The sequence below is a fragment of the Erpetoichthys calabaricus genome, chromosome 17 (assembly GCF_900747795.2).
Source record: "Erpetoichthys calabaricus chromosome 17, fErpCal1.3, whole genome shotgun sequence".
NCBI classification, from domain to species: domain Eukaryota; kingdom Metazoa; phylum Chordata; class Cladistia; order Polypteriformes; family Polypteridae; genus Erpetoichthys; species Erpetoichthys calabaricus.
Genome location: NC_041410.2, coordinates 22,899,020 through 22,915,640, shown reverse-complemented (window position 1 = coordinate 22,915,640; position 16,621 = coordinate 22,899,020). Strand labels below are relative to the sequence as shown.

General features: G+C 34.5%; 1 protein-coding gene across 1 annotated transcript in view; it reads right to left on the bottom strand.

Moving 5' to 3' along the window:
* The window catches only part of si:dkey-79d12.5 (maternal B9.15 protein), a 62,488-nt gene extending 46,801 nt beyond the window's left edge, over positions 1 to 15,687 (bottom strand). The window contains exon 1 of the mRNA XM_051920505.1: positions 15,331 to 15,687. The gene's annotated coding sequence lies outside the window, so the exon portion shown is untranslated. The remainder of the gene's footprint in view (positions 1 to 15,330) is intronic.
* Positions 15,688 to 16,621: the final 934 nt, after the last annotated feature.

The following is a 16,621-nucleotide window of genomic DNA, read 5'->3' as shown; positions in this document are numbered from 1 at the left end:
TTAAGGACTTCTTAGTCAGCCCCATACAAAACTTAATATAAAATATAAGTTCACAGTAGGCAAAGAAAAAAAGACATCCATTCATCCATTATCCAACCCGCTATATCCTAACTACAGGGTCACGGGGGTCTGCTGGAGCCAATCCCAGCCAACACTGGGCGCAAGGCAGGAAACAAACCCCGGGCAGGGCGCCAGCCCACCACAGAAAAAAAAAAAAAAAGACATGCATTTTCTAAATGTTTTACAGAATGAAGACATTCTTAACAATAGTGATGGTTCATGAACAGTTGTTTTTGTAGAGACATTGTTACTGTGTAGACACGATACCCCTTCTCTCCATGTAATAATGAGCTGTTAGTCTATCCATTTTCTGTGCCCATTTTTTCCAATGCCATTCCAGTACCATTTCTAGTTCAAACTCATATTTATTATATTTTATATATTTATTATATATAAAATGCTAACACTGCGGTGGGCTTGCGCCCTGCCCGGGGTTTGTTTCCTGCCTTGCACCCTGTGTTGGCTGGGTTTGGCTCCAGCAGATCCCCATGACCCTGTAGTTAGGATATAGCAGGTTGGATTATGGATGGATGGATGAAAATGCTAACATCTGTCTCTTCTGCCACACTGTTACATGCAAACTACTGGGGCTAGAACCTTGACTTTGGTCTTGATTCATTGAAAACGTATAACCTGATACTTTCTGGTAATGCAAAAAATTTGAGGTGGTAGCAACCTTGGTAAACTGACCTGAACTTGTGGGTTTCATAAGGTAAAATGACTGGTTGGAAAGAAAAAGAAGACACACTACATCTGCTGAGCATCAAGCAAACTGCATAGGCTGCTGACATGATTAAGAATACAATGATATTTAACAGAAGAAGAACAGTGTCATCTGCTGAGCATCAAGTGCGGGATACAGAATGTAAGAACAACCGAGTCGGAGAAATCCATGAACCTGGAGGTCTGCATGTAACTAGGGGCTAAAACATTTACCTTGGTTGTAATCAAAACCTTACACATTCTGGTAATTCACAAAATTTGAGGTAGTGAAAGCTTCAGCAAGCTGACCTGCACTCATGGATATCTTACAGTAAAGTGAATGGCAAACAAGGTGAGATGGTGGAAAGAAAAACAAGACCAGTTACATCTGCAGAGCATCAAGCAAATCACATTGTCCGATGAGATGTTGAAGAACACCATAGTAATATTAATAATAAGAAGAAGAGTTGCACCATCCAATGAGCATCAGTGCAGGATGCAGAATACAAGATGACAAAGTCGGAGAAATGCATGCGACTGGAGATCCATGTGTTTCACTAGTAATACTATAAAAGTCTTACTTGGATATCTCACATAGACTAGTGAATGTAGTAAAAACACACCTCCACGCTCTGTTCCAGCATGCACAGCAGGAACTAACCCTGAATGAGCTATGAGTCCATCAAGATGTAGCTAAGCACACAACCAAAAGTACACCATGCTGATTATCTAGAAGGGATCAGTTCACCTGATACCATGTCTTTAGACTGTGGGATTAAGTCAGATTACCACTAGGAACCCCCCTGAACACAACCAAACATACTGTACCTAAAACAGCCCATCCAGGAATTAAACTGGGGTCTAGGTGCTGTGAGACCACTTAGTACACTGGTGTGTTAATCTAAATATGTATGTGTTAGATTCACTCAAATAAACACAATAACACACATTATTTCATTTCTGTTCATCTTCTTATACAGGGAGATAAAATAATCTTTCTATTGGTTTGTTTGAAAATATTTAAAATAACAATAGTATTTAACTTAATAGAAGTTTCATAACTAGAACTTGTTGGGCTCTAATGTAAAGAAGTAAATTTGGACTGGAGGGCACAATAGGCCTTAGTGCAATACATCCCCATTCGCACTGCCTCTATTCACACTGCTGCTTGAAAGACATGTTATATTATAAAACGTTTTGATACTAACTACTGATCAGTTAATCAATCAGTTACCATCTTTGAGAACTATTTTAATCAGAAATGTATCTCTTCTTTATTTCAACTAGCTGAGTTACATGGGTAAGAAAGCGGTAAGGTGCAAAGGTAGACAGCTATAAATTACCAAACAAGTTATAAATTACCAAAGACAAGTTATAAATTACCAAACTTTATCACAAATAAACTTGTTTTATTTAGCAAAGTATGTCATCATCATCATCATCATTTAATGCATAACTATTTTTAGCACCGGAAGGCTTTTTTTCTATATAATACTATCCTAAGTACCTGGCATTGCCCGGGCAAATTTGTAGATTACATTAAGGAAAGAGAATATAGGTTTTTGTGTTTTTTAAATGGTAACCCATTGTTATTGCTAGCTGTCCCATCTGTCACTCACACTGCCTTTCTATCAATTTCATTGTGCTTACGAGTCAAGAGTTTGTCCTTTTTGGGTCCAATTGGATTCCAGAATTGTGGTAACTCCATGCTGGGTTGCAACCATAAATACTGTCATATCTGACGTGTCTTCTTAGTTGAAGGTCCACAGTTTGTAGTGCTTAAATTATAAAGAAAAGCCAACAACGCAAGAGTTAAACAAAAGCCCTTTAATTCTCCGTTGTGTTGTTCTGTATTTCCCCTCTCGATCAAACCTCACCCAACAGCACACAATACTCATTTTTTAATTCATGTAGATTGAAGCAGCACATGGTGTTGCCCTGGTAAATAATGTTAAGCTCTGATTATTTTGTCTGCAAGTTTGGTTTCAGTCTGTTCAAGTGTTCCACTTGCTTTGAGCCAGCAGGTGGCACTGGTGTGCATACTGTAGAACCTAAGAAAAACAAAACTACTGGGACCCCTAGGGCCAACATTTTGGGTTCCAAAGTGATTGGTTTTGGCCATATGGAGTGCAACTATGCAAAATTTGGTCCTGTTCAATCAATGGATATGGGATTGTGTAGGGAACTACAGACAGACATTCTATTTTATTATTCAAAAATGATATTATTTATGTATTGTTTTATTCTATTATATATATATATTTAATATTATAATATATATTTATATTTATATATTGTATGTATAAATATATATTCTTGGTTTTTCCTTCTGATGTGTAGAATCCCAATTTTCAATAAATTAACACAGTGAACGATATTACCCTACTCGGGTCGGTTTAAGTCGATGACAAATAGTCATGACGGAAACTCCTGATGAAAGAAAAAGTGAAACGGTTAGGAACCAGGCCCAAATTGTATGTTTGAAAGGCAAGATTGATGAATATCACAACATATGTGGTGCTGCTTCACTGCTGATAGATCACTCTGTAGTATTTCTTACCACTCGAACGTCTCTGGGGAAAGTCCAAAAATGTGATGTCAAAAACGTAACTTGGGTGAGAACTTGTACTGAAATTTCAAGTTTGTTGTTTGAAAAACCAAGCTGTTCATAAAGAACAAACAAACAGAGATTGAGCTTTATTGACACCAAGATTAGGTAAATCTGTGTTTTTTTATTGCAAAGTGTTTGATTCAGAATTGTAATTTTTAGGAAGCAAACTCACTTTAATTTGACTTCTATTGGACAATTTCCTAAGTATTATGTGAGTTTCTTTCTGGTTCGATTTAATTTTTCCTGCGGTATAGTTCTAGATACTCAAGGTGCCAAAATGTTTTTTCAGAGTGATGCCATAGCCGAACCATTATGATGTTTCCAGAAAGATCTATCCACATGATGGTTCCAGAAAGAAGCTTGATTTATTTAGACCCATAACGGACATCACAAATAACTATGTTTAAATTATAGATTTGTAAAATGCCAATGGGTTCCTGAATTTAAAAGGACTCTTGCATAAAATAACACAAGCAAAATTCAGGAGTTCCTGATCTTTTGTATCTTGCTAGGTAGCCTACCATGCACTAAAGGTTTCTGTTTTGTCCACAAGTTAGGAACGTCTTCAAAGCTCAAAGAACCAATTTAACCTCCCAGAATAAAATGGTTCTTTGTTAAGCAATGGCTTTATGAGGAGCCACACAAGCCAGTAAAGTGTCAGTTTAGGGCTCTTATTTTTAAGAGTGTAGTTCCGTACAACCCTGACGTGGGAATGGTGAATACAAAAATGGATAAATGAAGGGATGTTTATTGTTATTCTTATCTATATTCTAGAATACTAAGGATTGAAACTAAAAGCTTTTTAGTTATTTCTAAAATTGTGACACTATTGCAGAGGTCAGGTTGATCATTTTCATAATAAGTAAGAAAAACAAACTAAAACCACAGAATACAATAATAAAAACATGTAATGGTATCATGAATAGATTACTGTTGTGGATTGTTATTTAAATTACTTTTTGACCGGCGATATTATGAAAAGTAATACACAAGTAAAACATGTTTTGTATGGTTGTGTAACATTGACTCCTATGTCTGTGATTGGACAGACACAATAAAATTGTTAATGATATGATTTATATGATTGCCCTTTTATTTATCTTAATTTAATTCTTTGTGATATGTCATGAAAACAGTAGTTCCGAATATTCATGTGTAAGCAGAGGGATGTATTTAATGTCACTCAGAACTGCACTCTGTGGTACCTTTCATGTAGTAGATGTTTCTTTCTCCATAATACTAGAAATGTCTTCCCACTTCAATAAAAAAAAAATTCAACAGGATATATGAATGGATGCATTATTGTCCGGGACTGTTATTTAAGATGCCTTGTGATAGTGGACATAAACAAATATTTCTTTTTTCCTTCATGATTTTGATTTTAGTTGTTTTATTGACTGTTGTGTGAGAGGGTGAATATGAAAGGCCTTACAAAAAATAATTGCTTTATTGCTAGTTGAATTTCTGTGTTTTATATGATTGCCCTTTATTGTTTGATCAAACATTTTGTGGTGAGATTCATTAGTAGGAAAAGCAGATTAAGAAAATGGATGCATTTTGCAGAAGAGAAACCCTTAGCTTTTGTATATTAAATTGCTTTTCAAATACAGGAATGCTTTGACATTAATGAGGACAATGATCTTATTATCTGGCCAAATATCAAGCCTCTCAGATGTGACTTGGTGTATTCATACAGTCAAATGTTTATCTTGTTACACAGTATGTTCACCCTTCTATCACCAAACTCTTCTCAAAATACGTAAAAATCATTGAAGCCAGCCATTCAGATCTGAGTGGGCACAGCTCACTTGACAGTGATCAACATAAAATATATTTTTTTAACTATCTGACACTTGAATATAATCCAGTTTAAGATTAATGAAAAAAAAAACAAGTTGATATTTTCATGTCACGCAGTTTATTCCACATATTGCCACTGCACTATGCAGTAAGCTTTCTTACTGTGCAGTATGGCCAAAAAATAACGTGGCCAAACTGCAAAAAGGAAACTTCTTGCTGGCGTGTTTCATTTTGTAGGATCTTCTTAAAGATACAAAGCCCCGTGGAGTTTGTTTTTTTATATTCTCACCTACATATCAGCAACATAGCAAGTTTATTTATATGAGTGCATAGATCTCCCTGTCCCTCACTTATACTTTTAAATACGACCCACTAGTTGAAAAGGAATACATATTTATTTGTATATTATGTCTTTAGATCTTTGAAAAAAAAAAGAAAAACTGAGTCTGATGAAATTTTAAACACAGCGCTTTATATCCCCTATATACAGATATGCGTGCTCATTTTACAGTTTTCAATTATTTGCCTTGAATCGTAGATTAAAATATATTAAACGGCAGTTAAGGCACTCGACGGTAATCGGGACATAGGCGCCCACCCTGCTCATTTTTATTATCCCCCTTTTCGTGCTTCTTGTAGACCTCTTGAGTGTATCTACGTGCGCACGGATTTCACGAGGCACACAACCCTTGCGGTTTTGAAACAAGATCTATAAAATATTTTATGGCGGCTCAGTAAAAGTTACCGCACTCCACATTAACATCGAGTACAAGCGAACAAAAGAAATTTAATAATAGTCTGTGCCTATTTTAGATGCTTTCCTTTTTTTCTTCTTCTTATCATTACTGTACTTCAAAGCCTTCATTCTTGGCAGCAGACCATCGCTGCCTGCTTATCGTGGATTTCCATAGTATCTGCACGTTGAAATCCGATCGATCGTGTCTGCACGGCGAGTCGCTCTCTTTTAATAGCGCCTGCCAGCTCGGTACGCTCACCGTGAAATTTCAGCAACCGACCACCGAAGAAACAAGAGTCGACCCTGGCATTTCAGTAGAGCCTGTAATAACAGAGTAGCTTGTATCGATTTGTTCAGAACCGCCGCAATGCTAACTCAGGGCTTTGACATGAGAGAATGCTCGTTTAGAGATGCATAGAGAGATTACTTTTGGGTCATCGGGAAAATTGTTCAGCGCGACTTGCAGTGGGTGTGTCGAAACAAATACGACCATCCTTTTCATAACTTCTGAAATATTAAAAAGCAGAAGAATTACATTTTTGTTAAGTGTACCAGGCATGCTACCTCATCAGCCTGAAAATTTGAAAAGAAGCAAAAAGAATGAGTAGTTTATTTAACCCTGTAGATAATACATTATCAGTTGAAATCAAGTAAGATTTGAGAGATTTTGTATTTTTACAAATGACTTTAGAAGACGAATGTAGTTAACATCCATATGTTTTGTGAATATAGCCAATATGAGGATGCATAACTGCATGGGATGATGCTGTATAGTCCAGTGTCACGTCCACCTACAGCATAAGTGAATTGCGTTTGTAAAGCAGAAGGTATACTTTGTTTTATTTTTCAAATAAACACTGAACTGTATACAAAGCCTGAGTGAGTCCTTTAGGGCATGAAATCAATAGTTATTCTTTATTCTTTTAATCTCCTGGACTAAAATTCCCCTCTAAAAATGTGATTTTCTGCTTCACATCATCCTCAATTTAGCAGAATTCATTGTCCAGAGGTTCCCACACATGCTAAATAGCATTAATGGAAAAGCTCTGCACTACCTTAGGGGCAAAGCTGTATTCATTTTATGTGATGTTTTAATGTTATGTAGTCAGAAATGTTAGCTTTACTTTAATGTATTGTGATTTAATTATTATATGTTCATTTTTCATGAGAAGATTTATTTAGTTTGTTTTGCTTCAATTATTGAATCGATAATTGAATGTTATTTTTGGCAAATGTGATGTCTAAGGAAAAGCCTGCAAATTATTTAATTTATCTTAGAGAATCTTAACTGGGGTGTATGAGAGAACTTTCCAGAAGCATAGATTCCAAGTTCCCAACATTTCAGACTTTTGTTAAAGGTTATTAAAGAAAATTAAAATTTCTACGTGCGTGCACCTTATGGAAATTATAATTGTTTACAACTTACCTCAGTAGTAGCTTTATTGTTAAAATGAATTTAAAATTAAAATTTCAAGTTCAATGTATATCGAATGATGAGACGGTCATCTGCAGTTACTTTTAAAATAGGACCTGCTACCAAACTTCATATATGATTTTTACATTTGTATGTTACTGTATATCATTATAAAATGTTAGTAAATATTATGTCTGTTCTTATACAGTTGTAGTCTAAATACATGTTGGGGCAATGTTTAAACTGGTACTGGAATTTATGGTGAGCAAAGCCCATTGTGCAAATCAAATAACCCACGTAGAAATCCCATTATAAGTATTTCACTGGCTTGGTCTGGAATATAATACTTCTTGATTTCCTATGGAGAATGCAGTGAATCTGATCAGATGGGCATCAAATCCCTGTAGTCTTTAAATGGTTTCCCTTAGGATCATTGGCAGCTGTCTGTGTGTGCATTTGGGACAGTATAGGGTAAATCAGAGAAGATACACACTTATTTAGTTTCATTGATTACTTTCATATTAATAGTCAGCTTCATTCCACTTGAACGCATTGGTTAGTTTAAAGAATGACAGCTTTTCAAATGTTCATTTAGGTATTTCACTTCAAACTTTATGCTGTGCTTGTGAAACTGCAAATATATGTTTTCTGAAAATAGTATTATCTATCTATCTATCTATCTATCTATCTATCTATCTATCTATCTATCTATCTATCTATCTATCTATCTATCTATCTATCTGTTTTACTCATTTAAGCAGTAAACATTAACAGGTCAAGTGTATCAACAAATGGCTTAAAAAGAAAAGAAGCAATATTACATTTTCCTGGAATTGATGATTTTTCTAGTGTCAGTGTATGTAATTTAGTAATAATAATTATGCTGAAAATGGTGATATGTAGTATTTGAAATAAATGTAGAAACAATTGTGGAGTCTGCTGGAAATGTTACTTCATCCATCTATCTATCTATCTATCTATCTATCTATCTATCTATCTATCTATCTATCTATCTATCTATCTATCTATCTATCTATCTAATATAGTGCCTTTTATTATCTATCTATCTATCTATCTATCTATCTATCTATCTATCTATCTATCTATCTATCTATCTATCTATCTATCTTAAAAATAAATATGCCACAATGGTTCTTCAAACCAGTGTCATAGTGGAACCATTTCTGGTTTCTAAAAGAACCATCCATGTTAAGGTTCCAGAAGGGACTTTTATTCCATAAATAGCTAAGAATAGATGATAACGGACTTCTGAAATATCAGTGAGTTTTTAATTTAAAAAGGATTCTTGCTGCATACAACTCCACAGACTAATTTCAGGTTTTCTTGATCTGTTAGTATATTGCCAAATAGCCTATATATTAAACATTTCCACATATATTAGGAAACCTTTTAAAGCACAATGTACCATGTTCATATGCCAAGACCCCTTCCAAGATTTAAATGGTTCTTTGCCAAGCAATGGTTCTATACAAGGAACCCAGCAAAATGCCATTAAAGAATTGTTACTTTGAAGAATCTATCTATCTATCTATCTATCTATCTATCTATCTATCTATCTATCTATCTATCTATCTATCTATCTATCTATCTATCTATCTATCTATCTATCTATAGATAGATAGATAGATAGATAGATAGATAGATATCTATCTATCTATCTATCTATCTATCTATCTATCTATCTATCTATCTATCTATCTATCTATCTATCTATCTATCTATCTATCTATCTTTTCATCATTATAGCAGTACATTTCAAAAGGTCAAATGTTTGGACATATAACTTGAAAAGTAACCGTAGAAGCAAAAAGAGCATTTTTATATAAAAGGTACAACAATTCTGTTCATCTTTCTGTCAGTGTGACTGTATCAAAGTTAGTAAAATAATTATGCAGGAAAAGGTGATACGTATGAATATAATGTAATTTCACATTTAGAAATAATTGTGGAGTTTGCTGGAAATGATAGATAGATAGATAGATAGATAGATAGATAGATAGATAGATAGATAGATAGATAGATAGATAGATAGACTCTTTAAAGTAACAATTCTTTAATGGCATTTTGCTGGGTTCTGAACCATTGCTTGGCAAAGAACCATTTAAATTTTGGAAGGGTTCTTGGCATATGAACGTGGTACATTGTGCTTTAAAAAGTTTCCTAATTTATGTGGAAATATTTAATATATAGGCTATTTGGCAATATACTAACAGATCAAGAAAACCTGAAATTAGCCTGTGGAGTTGTATGCAGCAAGAGTCCTTTTTAAATTAAAAACCCACTGATATTTCAGAAATCTCTTATCATCTATTCTTGGTTATTTATGGTTCTGGAACCTTAACATGGAACGTTCTTTTAGAAACCAGAAATGGTTCCACTATGACTCTGGTTTGAAGAACCTTTTTGGCATGTTTATTTTTAAGATAGATAGATAGATAGATAGATAGATAGATAGATAGATAGATAGATAGATAGATAGATAGATAGATAGATAGATAGATAATAAAAGGCACTATATTAGATAGATAGATAGATAGATAGATAGATAGATAGATAGATAGATAGATAGATAGATAGATAGATGGATGAAGTAACATTTCCAGCAGACTCCACAATTGTTTCTACATTTATTTCAAATACTACATATCACCATTTTCAGCATAATTATTATTACTAAATTACATACACTGACACTAGAAAAATTGCTGTATCAATTCCAGGAAAATGTAATATTGCTTCTTTTCTTTTTAAGCCATTTGTTGATACACTTGACCTGTTAACGTTTACTACTTAAATGAGCAAAACAGATAGATAGATAGATAGATAGATAGATAGATAGATAGATAGATAGATAGATAGATAGATAGATAGATAGATATGTAAGTCACTATAGCTAACTAGTATCTGCATATCCGTCTACATGTGTATTTAATATTAAAACACTTACTGTCAATTTACATTAAGCATATGCTGTGTTTTTTGTTTTCTTTAGTGCAATAGCTGCAAAGTTATATTTACTTCATTTTACATTTTAATAAAAGCATATTATGTTTAACAGGTTTAACATTTAACAAGATACGGTAATGTGTTAAATGGCATTGCTCAGGTTGGTATTTGAAACATAATTCACTAACTCACGGGTTTCTTTTCAAGGCTAGAACACATGCACGGCATTACATGCACATTGTTAAGTAAGCCTGAAATATATTTGATCCAGATGACTTGACTTTAATTGTTAAAAAATTAATGTGTCCTAGCTTTATTATGTAGTGCATGGATGACAATCAATATTTTTGTTATGCTTTATTCGGTCGTGGGTCACAATATAATGAACGTTACAGCTGTAATTTCTGACTTGGGAGTAAAGGATGTTGAGAAGTGAAAAGTTGATCATTTTACTCTTTATTTAAAAGTGATGGAATGAATTGACTATAATTGCAATTCCTGTCAGATTCATGCAGCTACTAATTACCTACGGCATTTGCAGTCTTTCACATTTGGAATTTGTGCAGCAATTTCGCGCTCTTGTTAAATTGTTGCAACCACACACGGCAAACGAGTAAAGGGTTAATTCCTCCCGTCGAGTTAAAAAAAGTAGAAACGCGGCGTTTTGGCTGAGCGCACTTCATGAAGTGTAAGTCTCTGCGCATTTCTGGCGGCTTTCGTATGACCATTGTTTTTTTCTTTATTTGAATGTATATCTCAGTTTTGTGAATCCATATTGTAGCGGGATTTGGACACACGGGTGGCCTCGTTTTTACCCTTAATTTCGGGCGGAGGAGCGAGTCGCTCGGCGTCCCTGGGTCGTTTAGTGCGCAGGTTTGTTTTCTGGACTGCGAATTGCTCTGTGAAGTATATTTGGTTTAGGCTGTAATCGATATTTCCCCATGTTTATATCTTTATGAAGGCGGGCTAAGTTGAGGTGTTTTGTGGGTTGCGTCTAGCGGCTGCACTGTTTTTTATTTGTTTGTTTGTTTTTGTTAATGACGTAACTGACATGTCTAATTGAACACCTGAAACAAACGGAGAAAATACATATATACGGAAAATTGGTCTGAAAGCATTGCGACAAAAAAGTATCGTACAGAGTAGCTTTCATTGCAATGGAAAGATGAGCCCAGAACGGAGGAGTCTCCAGTCCGCGCCCGGAGGCTGTCACAGGCTCTGACAAGGAACAGCTTCCACCGGTGAAAGCGGCTAAACCCGACTTGGGTTTCTTATGTAGGTCGCCGAGTTTTCTCCTGCTACAAGCTCTCTCTAACCTACTTCTCCCATGTATGGAAGAAAGATGAAATCAAATCGCACACTCTGTTCTGCATTAAAATTAATCAGAATATGATTTCAGGCGTGCTTCTCTCCCCACCAAGACCCTTGAAAGAAGTTAAAAATGCATTCGTTTACCTGGCACCTTTTGATTCTTCATGAAAGTGTTTACACAAACGTATGGTAAAACAGAAGACATTATAAAGAACAATGCACGCAATATAACAAAAAATGTGTTGCAGTGTTCTCAATATATCACGGAGCTCTTCATTTGATTGTAGTTGTACATGTACTATATGCAGGGAATTGTAACTTTATCATCCTTGACATAGATAAATAAACGTGTTTATTAGGAAGCATGCTTTAAATTTCATGTTGTTGACAAATGGCATACTGGTTTGGCTGCATTTCCTTTGATCCATGCACAATGTAAACACTATCTACAGCAAGGATCAAGTGATCCAAGTGTCATTGAATTAATAACTGTAACGTTTTTTTTGTGAGAGGCGCACTTGCATGTGATTGGAGTTCCTTTCTAAAAAACAAAGTTTATCAGAATCAATTAGCACTAAATGTACATTTGACATATTTTGGCCGTTATTAAGGGGGACATATTGAAAAAGAACTGCATTGAAATAAGCGGGTTTAAGAAACGAATGATCCAAACGAACTAAGTAAGAGTTCGTGTACAGTATATTGCACAGAGTGATTTGAAATGACGGTCATCAAGAAATTTCATAAGTGCAGTCATTATTTGATTGGTAAATGTCAAACATTTATCACAATGCAATATTATAAGTCACACGTGGTATCCATTTGTTTTCCGAACAGCTTCTTTCAATCCAGTGTCGCTCGGAGCCGCAGTCTGACACGTCCCGGTTTATTTTCAGCTTCCCAGTGAAATCTGAAAATGATCAAAACTTCGCTTTGATCATAGCTGTTTTGATCGTTTGATTTTAGGATTAATCTTTCTGATTTCTATCAGTTTTATTAACAGTCAAGGCTAATTATCTGCAGCCAAATCTTTCCACAGAAGTGTTATTTGTTAATGGTTAAAAAGTTCCAACTTTTTATCAGATCTAAAGGAGAATTATATGATTAAGTTTTTTCGATTGCATAAAGTTCCTTTAATATAAAGTTTATTTAAATAGTATTTAATAGGAAAAGATCCTTGGTGTACTTTATCATTTTGTGTATTGGCAAATTCCCTATTGCCCCTTATATTTATCATTTTGTGGGTTTTATTTTGATAAATGTATGTATGCCCTATGTTTGTGTCAGCTTTAATATTTTAGAATTCCTACAAAACTGTTGAAAACCAACTACAGTTATATAAATCATTCCTGCATGTTTATTGCCTAAAACATAAGATATGATCTTCGATCGGGAAACATATAAAGTAACATAATATATTGGGGTATTCATTGTTTAGAGTTATGTGATGGAAAAAATAAACCATAGTATTATGTTTAAAAATAAAAGGATGCCATTTTTCTTTAATCATTCAATTGTTAATTATTTTGCACTTTATTTCCTCCAATCAGTGTTTCATTTAAAATATTTTATTTAAGTAGAGACCCCTTTTCACCTTCAGACCATGAAACAGAACAGAATAGTTAATTAAAATGGATGAATATATTCTTATGCAGATTTTTGGTCAATGGATGGATAGATTATTTTTAACATCTGACAACTGTAAAACTAAAATCTCACACACAAGATTATAAATATTATAAACTTTTGATAAAACAGAGGTAATTCAGTACATGTCCTGTAACAAGTTGAGTGATGAAAAGCTGTTCAAATGCCGTCATGTTCTTCAGTTGGCTAATTAGTTCAACTTTACTTAGGCACAGTTAAGTTTGTCTGTTGTGTTTTTGTTATGTATTAAAAGTTCTTGTACTTAATATTTTTGCTTTAAAATGTATCCATGTTTGTTTTATAAAGCGTCTTGTACTCTGTGAAGGACATAAAAGAAAGATCCATAGTTTGATTGTAGACTTGGCATGTGTGACATGAAATAAGGATTCACTGAATACAGTTTTAATGATTACTCCATTATATGTAGAGGAGATTCACAAACAAAAGATGAATTGGCATACATTTAAATAGAACATATTGATGAATTTTTATTTCAGTAATATTTTTAATACAGTAAGAGTTTCTACTGCTCTTTTGAGTTATGTTTGTTGGATACATTTGTACAGATACGTACATAGGACAACTAGAAATTCCCCTTAACAATACATCTTCTTTTACTAACCATAAATAAAATTTAAAAAATCTACTTATATAGATGGTTACAATATCTGTTATTTAAAAATGTCAGAGAATATCACTATGGACTTGCACAGCGATACATTTACTTGTAGTTAATGTTTGGATCACCTTATTTACCAATTACCGTATGAGTGCATGATAAAATAAAGGCTGCATTAATTTTAAGATAATAAGATTTTAAATATTTATTCTGCCATTTATCATAACACATACTGTATAATGAATTTGCCTTTACTTGGAAATACTGTTTCATTTCCCAAACTGTTTTAAAACATGAGCACAAGTTGTAACAAATAGTTTTGATATATTACATTTTGAAAGTGCACGTAGAAGTGTTTTGAAGGTAGTAAATTAACAACTAGGTTTTCATTATGATTTTTTCCAACACTAAATGACATTATCAAATGGAAACAATAAATGCAAAACCAGAGTTGATGTTCACTTATTTAAAAAAAAAACTTGATTAGAACTTAGTAAGTTGATGTCTTCGTATGCAAATACACAGTTATTACTAGTTCATGTGCTGAATAAACCATCCATTTTGGGAACCATGTTCCAGAGTGCAGCTGAATAAAACAGTTCGGCTCAAAGAACAAATATGAGTAGCAGTGAGGCAACAAAACAAACAAAAGAAAGGAACTATAATGAAAGTATTTCAAAAGCAGCATATACTGCAGGCTGTTGTGTAAGATCTTTGACTTCTGGGTTTAGGTCGCCATTCTTTTTAAATTGCATCTTTGATCAAGATGTTCTTGCCAAATCGTCACGAGTCATTTGGAAGTTTAAAAAAAGAAACTAATCATCACCTTGAAACAGTGTGGCGCTCAACACCGGCACCTTTATTGAGGTCAAGTTAAAATATAGACATGTATGCCCTCAAACTCTCATTTTCATTTTCTTGCACTGTCAGTTCAGCTGTTCCCTGTAGAAAACAAAGCCTTTCTTCCCCCACTGTCTTAGGAAGAAACACACATTGCTTTATATTGTAATGCCTGAAAAGCACACTAATTGAATCAGAAAATAGAAAGTAATCTCAGATTTACACCTAACAGTGTTGTTACTTTAGCTGATTTATAAATGGGGAATGGTGTTCTCATGTCCATTCTCAGACTCTTTTAAAATGTCGATTTCTTGCCACATATAAAATGGCGGTGTTTCGAACAAGAGCCCTTCCCAGCAAAACGTGGGCGTGGAAGTCACTGCCATACTTTGATCCTGAGAAAATGAAATGTACATGCACATTTATGCAAAAAATTCAAAGCACATCATAAATCTTTGTTTGATACCTGAATGCTTTGTCGAGGGCAAAGAGACCTGAATTGTCATCTGGCTCTCTGTGAAGCAGATCAGACAGGTATTTTCCAAGCAATATTGTAGCCAGCTTCTTTAGAGGTAATGCAAGAAAAGCCATTGTGGAAAATATAGATAAAAAGTTTACTTTACCATCTTTTTCTCAGTTTTTGTTTGTTAATTATACTATCAAAAGCCCCAGCAGGTCTAAAGGATTCTCATGGAAGAGCAGCAGTGATCAGTTCTGTTTCACTCCTTGTTATTTTGAGTTTAAAATCTTGCATAGGATGACAGTTGATCTCCTTTTTTTCATCCGTGGTTCATTGTGTCTTCTTTGAACCATGTCTGCTTTTGTCATAGTAAAAGGCAAAGGACATAAGACTGGCTTATTGAGGAAAGACAAGAAATATCCAGAGGGTCGTGTTTAGTTTTTAAAATACAAATTTGCTGTTTCATTTTGTTTTTTACTAACAAGAATCAGCTGAGTTGTAGTTGAAGAAAGAGAGAGAGAGAAAGAGAGCAAACTATTGGGGCATATAAGCAGACTGTGTCACAGGTTACACCTTTGGGAACGGTCCAACTGGAAGGTTCAGCTCAGTTCCTTCAGAGCTTTAACTCTTTTCTGGTGTTCATTCCACTTCATCTCACAGTTTTAGAATTCACTGATTCCCAACCTTTTTTTAACCACTGCTTTTGTTTTATTATTTTCCACAGACAATGCTTCATTTATCTGGTCCAAGCTGGGTCCTATTTAGTCACTTAGCTCTGAAAAGGGAAGGAAGACCCCTTCTCATTTCACACAGTTGGTTCCTTATGCTACAATGTGCTACAAGTGCCTTACTTCACTATGTCCAGCTGGTAGGCTGGTCGTTTGTGTGTGTTTGCGAATTGTCATTAGCCCAATTTATTCGTTTGTTGGAATATTTTTCTGTTTTTTTTTTGTCATGCAATTTCTTGCTGATACTACTTTTTGCTCCATTCATAACATTTTAACGTTTTAAATGCTTGATGTTTTAACAGCCTTGTGGGGTGGGGTTATTGCTGGTAATCCCAGAAAAATCTACTATTCATTTTAGGAACTGCTGACTTTTGAAATAGTTTTTCAGACATTCTGCTGTGCCTTTCTTGAAAAGAGCTGCACCCTTTGGCACCACCCTCTGTTATATTACACAACAGCAAAAAAAAAAAAAGAAGAAATCTGAAAATCAATTACCTTAGATGACAAAGAAAATCTGTAAAAGTAGCAAAAGTCACAAAAGTCAAGGCTTTAATTTGCAGCTAAAACGTTCACCTATCTATTATTAGGCCTGCTTCAACCAGTTTAAGGTCATGGGCCCAAAGTCTGTCCTAGCGTGGGTATGTATGGGATTGTGTCCTTTGATGGAATGGTGCCCTATCTGTGGTTGGTTTCTGCCTCGTGCTTGATGCTACTGATGGGTTGTTT